Raw genomic sequence first — 10,853 nt, 5'->3', positions numbered from 1 at the left:
TTTATTTTTAAAATGTAATAAATAATTTTACATATGTATGTATGTGTGTATATACATATATGTGTGTGTGTGTGTGTGTGTGTGTACGTTTTTGTGATTTATGAGGACACAAATTTGTATAATGACATAGGTATGACATAGGTATTACAAAAGAGAAGGTGATTTATGAGGAAATTTTGAGTGTCCCCATATTTCAAAAGGCTTATAAATCATTCAGAATGAGTCTTTTTGAAAATCTAAAAATGCAAAAAGTTTCCTGTAAGGGGTTGGTTTAGGTGTAGGGTTGGTGTAGGGCGATAGAAAATACAGTTTGTACAGTATAAAAACCATTGGGCCTATGGAATGTCCCCACAATTCACAAAAACAAACCTGCGTGTGTGCATGTGTGTGTGTGTGTGTGAGTGAAAACTTGAAAAATTAAAATAAATTGTAGACAGCTTGAATTGTAGTAATCTTTTATACTGTACAGTATATCTTATTCGTTGTATGTTACAGTGTTTCTTTGAATCCTTCAAGTTTCTTTACTTTTTCAAAACATATTTATATTCAAATTGTTCCAATGTGGTCTCAGATGAAAAATACACCATCCATCTGCTTGGCATATGCTACACTAGATCTTACTTCGCACTAGAATCCCTGAATGAAGGTCACGTGAATCATGTTAAAGAGCAGTCACTCGGGCCTGACCATTTTAACACTGCATCAGGTAGTGTTGCAAACATGTTGGCACATGTAGTTTCTTCTTAACCTAGGATTGGTGGATTGGTATGTGACTTCTACATGTTGTCAGCGTGAGAGCAGAGTGAGTGAGAGAGAAAGGGTGTGAAAGAGTGACAGTATGACAGTAAGAGAGAAAGAGAAGTTAACAGGTTGAAACAGCAGAAGAGTGAGCTTTTCTCAGCTGTTAATGTCACTGGTTCTAATTTTCTGATATGTCATTGGGAAAGACGCTGAACTCATCTCCACATGCTCCCTGTAGAATCACCGTCACTTTTGCACCTCCGCTCACAAGTGCAGCACATTATCACATGTAGCATGAAGCGCTGGCCCTTATCATATGCTCAATGTGTCACAAATCCAATAAATGGTTAATGGTAAATTCCCCTACTATATACGGTGAAAAACTGTATTGGACATTACATGTATTGGACATTAATTTTACAGTAGTATACCATTTTTGGAAGTGAAAAAGACCGTATAAAAAAACAGTGAATAACCGTAAATTGACATTCCCAGAATTCCCTGCGTTACATTTCAAATTTGATGTTTTTTAGTTTAAATAACTGTTTCTTCTTAGTTTTTTCTTATCAGTTTTGTATATTAGGGTTGTGTGTTGCACCTAATGTTGTAAAATGAATGTTTATTGGATTCTTTCAGTTTCATGTGTGTTACCATGATGGTGTTTAGTGTTTGTGTGAATGACACTGTGCACCTTCTATATATGTTATTATTTAAAAGCTGCTTGTGATGGGCTTTGGTTCATCATGTGATTTTGTCATCACCTCCTGCATTTGATGGTTATCAGTGTATTACAAAGGTCCAAAACAGATTTCAGTACTTCAATAAGGTTGGTATATTAACATTATATCAGTTAATGAAATTACGGTATTTAACTGTAAATTTAAACCTATAACGTTGCTACCGTATTTTTTTACAGTAAAATTCTGGCAACCACAGCTGCCGGTTTTTTACTGTACATTTTATGTTGGAAATTTAAACCTATAACGTTGCTACCGTATTTTTTTACAGTAAAAGTCTGGCAACCACAGCTGCCGGTTTTTTACTGTACATTTTATGTTGTTTTTTTTTACAGTGTACGGCAAGGCTATTAACTACGACTTTTGCCTCGATTGCTCTTTATTTGCTGCTTATAAATAGCTAGTAAGGCAGTTGTTAAGTCTGGTATGAGAAAGGATTGAGGGATCTAGAATATGGTCATGCAGAATAAGGCATTAATATGTGCTTTAAAAGTACTAATAAACAGCCAATATGCTAGTAATATGCATGCTAATAAGTAACTAGTTAAAGTGAAAATTATTGCTTAATAATTTTGTGGAAATCTGAAAACATTCTTTTTGATAAACAAAAAAGTTGAAAGTTCAACATATTTGAAACATTTATTATTATTTCTTATCAAGGTGAAAACAGTTGTGCTGCTTAATAATTTTGTGGAAATCTGAAAACATTCTTTTTGATAAACAAAAAAGTTGAAAGTTCAACATATTTGAAACATTTATTATTAACTTTTTTATTTTTATAATATATAATATAATATAATATAATATAATATAATATAATATAATATATAAAAATATAGGATTAATTTCGGATTATTGGGACATTTTTCCCAGTCATCTCATTGGAAAAAAAGTATCCAAATTTACCGAAATTCACCCTAATATAATATAATAAGTAATGATATATATTTATTTGTCTATTCATTCAAGAGAAAAGTCTGGCGTGTCAGACATAGACAAACATCTCCATTTCCTCTCCAATTAATTTAATTGGATTCTTAGAGACATCTATTGTAGTATATTTCAATTTGTGATTTTCCTTTGCTGCATCCTAAATTCTCTCAGTATAAATCATGTCACCCCTGAACAGTCCCTTTGAGGGGTTTGCGTATGGATTTGTTTGCATGAATGCATTTTATTCTCTGCTATCATTTCTTAAGCTTTCTTTATGGTCCAGACATACCCCAGAAGTGACTAAAAGTGACTCAATGTGCTGTAAGTGGTGTTCTTTCACATATTATTGAGCGGAGCCCTTGAGTGACAGGGTTTGTGTATCAGTTGAATTAAGCGGGCCGGTGGGCCGTGCAGGGGGTGTATGAGAATAGAGCGCTACAAGATAATGTTAGCTTCAGCATTAGTGAGCAGAGGCCTGTGGGAAGGTGTCCGGAGGTTCTCCCACAGTGTTTATGTAACAGTGCAGCACACTTCAGCTTGTGTTAGCATCTTCCCCCTCAACGCCCGTTCTCAACTGACCTGCTTTACACAGCAAACCGCCGAGAGATGAGGAGAGAGGTGAAATAAAGCGAGCGGTGGAGGAGGGCGAGAAAGATTACGCTTTATACTGAGCCTGCACTCAGCAGAGATAAGACTATAGAAACAGAAAGAACGAGAGAGTGAGAAGGGGAGAAAGCAGTGAAAAGTGATACTACTAATAGTAATTTAATTTGTATGGAATATGCTAAAATTTTAAAACTGGTATATGCTGTATTTATTTACTCTAAAAATACTGTAACCATCTAATCAAATTATGCATCAAGAAAGGTGTTAGAAATCACGAATTATCTGATTAATTTGTCAGTCTTCAAATGGAAGGTCAAGTCAAACACATTGCATCAGGGTTCCATGCTGTGTTCTCTGGTTGCATACTGCACATTTTGGCAAACACAGTCATTTTGATACTTCATGCATACAGAAAATGTTTGGAATAGTTAAAAAACATAATATATAATAATATATAAATAGCTATACATTTCTTACTCTTTCTGCAGTATGCAGCACATTATGTTAAATTTCTGTATGCACTAAATACCTGGATGATGGAATAAGCAAGCAGCATGAAGTACTGCATCCCACAATGCAATGCAATGCAATTAACCTTTGATTTCCAGGTTGACAAATGTCCTGTAATATCCACTGTAATCTGTAACATCTTTATTGATTCATTACTTCACTGGACTGCCAAGAAACAATATATGTTACACTAGATTGTATGATAAATATATATTTTTTATTCTTATTAAATATATATATTTATTTTTTATTCTTTCTTTAATCTTTCTTTTATCTTTAAACGAATAATTTCTATGGACTGCCAAAAAGAAAATTTTACATGAAACTGAATTTTTTAAAAATGCAAGAATATAAGGACATGTGACATCACATTCATACACTGTAAAAAGAATTCCGTAAAATTTACGGTAAAAAACCGGCAGCTGTGGTTACCGGAATTTTACCGTAAAAAATACGGTAGCAACGTTTTAGGTTTTACGGTTTTAACTTAAATTTACAGTTAAATACCGTAATTTCATTAACTGATATAATGTTAATATACCAACCTACTGAAGTACTGAAATCTGTTTTGTACCTTTGTAATACACTGATAACCACCAAATGCAGGAGGTGCTGAGAAAGTCACATGATGAATCAAAGCCCATCACAAGCAGCTTTTAAATATTAACATATATAGAAGGTGCACAGTGTCATTCACACAAACACCAAACACCATCACGGTAACACACATGAAACTGAAATAATGCAATAAACATTCATTTAACAACATTAGGTGTAACACACAACCCTAATATACAAAACTGATAAGAAAAAACTAAGAAGGAACATAGTTATTTCAACAAAACAACATCAAATTTGAAATGTAATGCAGGGAATTCTGGGAATGTCAATTTACGGTTATTCACTGTAAATTATACAGTCTTTTTCACTTCCAAAAATGGTATACTACCGTAAAATTAATGTCCAATACATGTAATGTCCAATACAGTTTTTCACCGTATATAGTAGGGGAATTTACTGTTAACCATTTAACAGGTTTTTACTGTAGCATTTTTACAGTCTTTTACCGTTAAATTCACGGTCATTTTTTACAGTGTATTACCTTATTGCGGAACAAGATTTTACTAATTATTCAAAAAATTAAACCTACACTAAATAGTGTGTGCGGATGTACAGTATATGTGTGTGTGCAAATGAATGGAAATGTAAAAGGCTAACAGCATGTTTTTAAGTAGATTGAATAAGGCCGTGCAAATGAGTGGATAATATGCATACTGTGCATTTTGTGTATTTTCTGTAAGTAGTAGATAGACCATATGGGAAAAATAGTGTTGTATGAAAGTGTGCTATTCCGAATTCAGCCACTGTGTGGAATACTGTATCCCATAATGCAATGCACTTGACTTCACCTTTCATTTCAATGTGACAAATGCACTGAAAGTAATATCCACTGCAATTATAACATCTTTCTTGACTCATTACTTGATCAAACTGCCAAGAAATAAAAAGTTATATCTATTATTTACAGTATATATATCATATTCCAAATGTAACCACACATTGCACATTACTGCACATTGCAGAAATAGCATGAGTAGTGTGGCAGTATGCTATTTAGACCACATGCGCAGCGTGGTGGAGATCATCTCAGTGGCTGGAGGAGTGAGTGGGTGGGATTGTCCTCTCAGATAAAGAACTGGCCACTGTAGCTTTACCACACACACCTCTTCTGGTCTGAATTATTGAAGAGAAATGGAAAGAGCCTTGCTGGACAGAAAGAAATGTGTGGAGAGATTGTATGAGATGGAAGGAGAAAGTCACGCTGGGAGGAGAGGTGGAGAGATGAAACCAGATATAAGTGGATAGATGCAGAAAGACAAAATGAATGCAATTTTTTATGTTCTCTCTGGAGAGCGTTCCCTCCATCACAGTGCACATTGGGCTGTGATTCTTGGATTGTTATGATGAGATGTGAGTGTACAGTGCTACTCTGACACAGACTGTGCATCTTCATTTGGTAATGCGAGTATTAGAGGGATAGTTTTACCCAAAAATGAAATTTACTCACCCTCATCTTGTTCCAAACCTGCATTTCTTTCCTCTGCAGAACACAAAAGAAAATATTTGGATGTAAAATGTGGTCCAAACAACAAGCAAACAATATTTTTTTTCTGGTCTTACATTAGCGGGAACATTTTTTTAATTTCAAATGTAATTTATTCCTGTGATGTCAAATCTGAATTTTTGGCAGCATTACTTTTCAGTCTCACATGATCCATCAGAAATCATTTTAATATGCTGATTTGGTGCTATTGTGTTTCAGGATTTATTTGAAATAGAAATGTTTCTTAACATTATAAATGTATTTACTGACCCTTTTTATGAATGCATACTTGCATAATAAAAGTATATGTTTTTTTTCAAAAGCTACTAGATCTGTAACTACTGTTACAGATTTTAGAATGGCTGAATTAACAAACAGAAACCTACAAAAATGCATAAACAGATATTTAACTATTCATTACCATTATTTTTCCTACCAGAGCAGCCTATGTGACATCAACTGAATAGGAAAGTTATTGGATCAACTTAACTTTTTTTTTAAAATCTGCAATAACTGATTAATCGTTGACAATACAGAGTAGGAATATGTATGAAGAAAGTAAATGATAAATCACTTTGATTTTATGTTGACTTCAAGGCCTCTTTAAAGTCAATATGACTAGTCTTCCTGAGGCTTTTGAAGCAACCTGTGTGTGCGGATGTACAGTATATGTGTGTGTGCAAATGAATGGAAATGTAAAAGGCTAACAGCATGTTTTTAAGTAGATTGAATAAGGCTGTGCAAATGAGTGGAACAGTCATGTTGACAGACGTTTTGACTGTACATGTGCATTTGTGCTTTTTGCATGAATGCAGACAGAGGTCATCAGCGGCACAAAGAAAGAGTCGGTTGTGTTATCTGTTGCGTGTGTGAGCTGCGTGGGTCGCTGCATTGCTCTGAGATGGGCTATAGTACTGATGGTACATGACAGTTCAAATTTCTTCCTTACACCCACAGAGAAACCAAAGAAACATTCCCCATCTCTCTGCACATCCATAACAAATTATAATATATAATACATGAACAAATCCACAATATTAGTTATATTTTTCCATTGTATTTTCAAACCTGAAAATTAGACATAGATCAACTGGCCAGGCTGATTATTTTGGCAATTTTGAGTCAATATCGTTTAAATTAACTGTTTTTTAAAATTTATTTCATATTTATATGCATTGTGTATAAACTATCAAAAGTCTGGGGTCGGTAAGATTTTTAAAATGTTTTTAAAAGTAGTCCTTTATGTTCACAAAGGCTGCATTTATTTGATCAAAATACTGTAATATTGTGAAATATTATTACAATTAAAAATGACAGTTTTCTATTTGAATATATTTCAAAATGTAATTTATTCCTGTGATGCAAAGCTGAATTTTCATCACATGAAGCATCACATGATCCTTCAGAAATCAAGAAACATTTATCATTATTATCATGGTTGGAAAAGGTCATGAAAATTATTATGTCTTATGTATTTTTATTATTAAATTTCTATAGTGAGCATAAATATTTTTCATTTACTACTGACAAAATATCTAGGTTTGGTGGATTGGTCAATTCAGGCAGCACATGTATTCAAAATCTTATTTAGACATGGAAATAAACCGAAAGTTTTAGCATTTTAGAACAAACAAGCTGACAATATAATATCTCATTCAAAACACTCATTGTCTCTGACTTTTGGAGCCCACTGAACATACTCACCAAATGAAACACTCACTATAACTGGGAGAAGGCTGTAGCACACAATGTGTTCTCTCACATCAGCTCTTCCATGTTGTAATCCTGTGGACTAATCAGACTCTGAAGTGCTCTGGAGATCAGACACAGTCAGCACATCTTCTCTCTTCTAGCTGCTTCACTGAGGAAAATACAGTGGCTTGAACAACTGAGCATCCTGTTAATACTCCTATCTACCTTTGAATCAGAGCTCTACTGCTGAAAGGAGATATTAAACCGGTCACATCATAACTTTTTTAAAAATAATTTTTCTTTCACCTGGAAGCCATTTATAATGTTAACAACAGTCATAATTTAGTTTTACATGAATGTTTTACACCCTCTTTCTGGCTCTTAAAATTAAACAGGCTGGAATTCATTACTGTACTTTTAAACCTGAAATGACATTCACAACACATTTCTGTAATGCGACACAAGTTGTAGCGTGACCAGCTGGATGGGCCTTTATAAACCCATAATCATAATCAGAAATGTGTCTATTTAAGAAAATAAATAGGGTCCATTTTGATTTTCATGTTGACTTTGAAGGCATTTTATGCTGACACAAACATTTGGTGAACATCTAGCTCTTATATTGGTTTTGCATTAATGTTATGAATCTACTTCATCCTTATTATTTTATGAGTGGGTGAGCCAAGCTTCTGAATAACAAATAGTTGCCAGGTCAATGTCTTCATATATTCATCCGACATCAAAAAGACAGATTTCAGAACCAAGAGTTCAGTCACGTTTCAGAACGTTTTTTAAAATTGTTTTATTTTTATTCTGGACTAAGGAGGTATCTTTGTTTTTTTTTAAAAAATTTGAAAATAGTATGTGCACATTGTACACTACTGTTCAAAATTTTGGGGTCAGAATTATTATTATTATTTTTTAAAGATACACTATTTATAATGTTGCAAAAGATTTCTTTGAACCTTTTATTTTCAATGTTAAAGAGTCCTGAAAAATATCACAGTTTCCACAGAAATTAGCAACAATGTTTTATAAAAAAGTTTTTTGAGCACCAAAACAGTATATTAGAATAACTTCTGAAGGATCATGGGACATTGAAGACTGGAGTAATAATGCTGAAAATTTAGATTTGCCATCATAGGAATAAATTAGATTTAGAAATTAATTTAATTAAAATTCGAATAACTGTGATTTTACAGTTTTAAGTTTTTCTGAAGAAATATAAAATGTTTGTTTCCATAGTCTTTTAATAAAATGTAATAACTTTGTTCATCTCGGACACAAATTTTCTGCTTATATAACCAAGGTCATGCCAATAATATCAATACAAATAACTAATCAAATTCATCTTAATTGCAAGGTCTTAGCTAGTTCAAGTATGCGGGCTGCATACTGCCGTTATTGCTAATGGCACTTGAGTTGTTGAATTCCATGAGACTAATTTTTGCTCTGTAACCACAGTAAACCACATCCTGCATCTTAAATTCAAAATGCTTAGGATTTGTTACTGAGAAAAAGGCCACAACATATTCTGTTTCCATGAAATTACCATCCTCATAGGCAATTTCTTGTCACGGATTTATATTTGTGAATCCGCTGTTGTATGTTTTGATGAGACGATGCTTCTATATTCAGAATCCTCTCATAATGAAACCAAGAGGCGAGAGGCTTCGTATTCATCCCAGTGAATAGCAGAAGCTTTATTTAGCCATCAGTTTCATGATTATACCACAAAAAAGTCACCTTGAATAACAGTGTGTAGTCGACTCCTCGTCCACTCTGACAGGCTGTGAAACAAACAGACGGACTATTAGAGAGTCAGAACTGACTGACAGAAAGACGGATTGGACCGATCAACACATAGAACAAATACACTTTTTTTTTTATTTGCACCCATGCTGAGAGGGAAATACAGACCCAACATGAAGTTATTCTACAGCTGTCCTCTATGCAGCAGGCATCAATAGATGGATGACTCAGGTGGAGCTTGTGTTTGTTCTGGGGGAAGGTGGCTGATGATGACATCTCAGGAATAACCATCTGGATCAAGGGCACAGCACATGATACTATCAAGTGAAGCATGAAATATTAAAATAGTGTTTTGTTTCCCAACCTTTTTTTCTGATGTATCCCATAAGCCCCATTATAATGGTTAAGCACCCCTTCATTGACATTAAACCTGCTTCTTCTAGCTCGTATTATACTGGATATAATTTAGCACTATCATTACTAACCAAAATAAGTTACTAATCTTTACAATAATTCACTTTCAAATTAAAAACAACTGTGGGTGAAAAACTGACTCACCAAGCAGCTTCCTCCGTCTTCAGCTGGTTTGTGTTTCACAAGTTATAACTTCATTAACTGAGATATTGGTTTCTGTTTTGAATGACGTGATGGGAGAAGAAATATGAAAATGCATTATATTATTGCAAAGAAGGAATCAAATGAGCTGAATAAAGAGCACATCTGTCCAGTGTCATGAATAAATACATTTTTGTGCTGCCACACTGCATGAGAAACATGCTCAAAAAGTGCAGGCAGGTTACACGGTAAAGTGTGAAGCCATGAGGCATGAGCCGTTTGGTGCCCTTGATGCCCAGACAGCACACGTACGTCTGCAAGATGTCTGTTAAATGATTTAAATGATTAAAATGAAACTGAAATGATTGCACTGTATTTTATGTATAATCATTTTCTATTTTTAACTGTCTTAAATTCGTTTTAAATCCATTTTTAAATCATTTTCAAAAAATTCCTTGTTTTATTTTTGTGATGATTTTTTCTGATTATTTTACTTTCTTTTATGTAAAGCACTTTGAATTACCATTGTGTCATAATTACCATTACCACGAAATGTGCTATATAAATAAACTTGCCTTGCCTTAAAGATCACTTTATCTGGAAAGCATCTGCTGTGTATCTGCTAGACGTCTGTACGATGTCAGTTTTACATACATTCTAAATCATAAACATCTTAAATACATCTTCTAAACGTCTATTTGACATCTGATAGGTATCTTAACACTAGACTGTTTTCTCATCTGCAAGAAAACAGACTAGTCTTGCAGATGTCAAATAGACGTCTCTGTGATGTATCAGGGTGGGGAGCCGCTGAGACTGAGAGTAAAGCGAGCATCCGGACCAGCAGCGCGAATGGCCTGATGTCAATGTGGGTCAATCCGAGCAAGTCTGCTCTAGGGTAGAGACGTCCCTTTAATAGCTGACTCCAGATTACTTCCTGTTTTCGCTTTCACATTGTGGCTTACTGCACCCAATGCATCAGGACTGATCTGAGGTCAGGCGCTGGGAGGCGCGCTCCAGGGTTCTCCTTGGCAAGTCCTCGGCAGGGGCTGAAAGCAGTAATAGACGAGCCAAGGGACCGAGGGAGTGCAGAGGAGTGCAGCATCCCTGCCTTCTTTTCTCACTCCTTCGTTTATTCCTTTTTTCTCCTCCTTTGTTGTTAGCAAAAACGCCTGCTATCTATATCGCAGCTCTTTGACCTCTCTTTGATTAAAATGCACACA

This window comes from Sinocyclocheilus grahami, unplaced genomic scaffold (assembly GCF_001515645.1).
Source record: "Sinocyclocheilus grahami isolate Dianchi unplaced genomic scaffold, SAMN03320097.WGS_v1.1 scaffold794.1, whole genome shotgun sequence".
Lineage (NCBI taxonomy): Eukaryota > Metazoa > Chordata > Actinopteri > Cypriniformes > Cyprinidae > Sinocyclocheilus > Sinocyclocheilus grahami.
The sequence above is the reverse complement of the archived record's forward strand: the minus strand, read 5'-3'. Positions refer to the sequence as shown.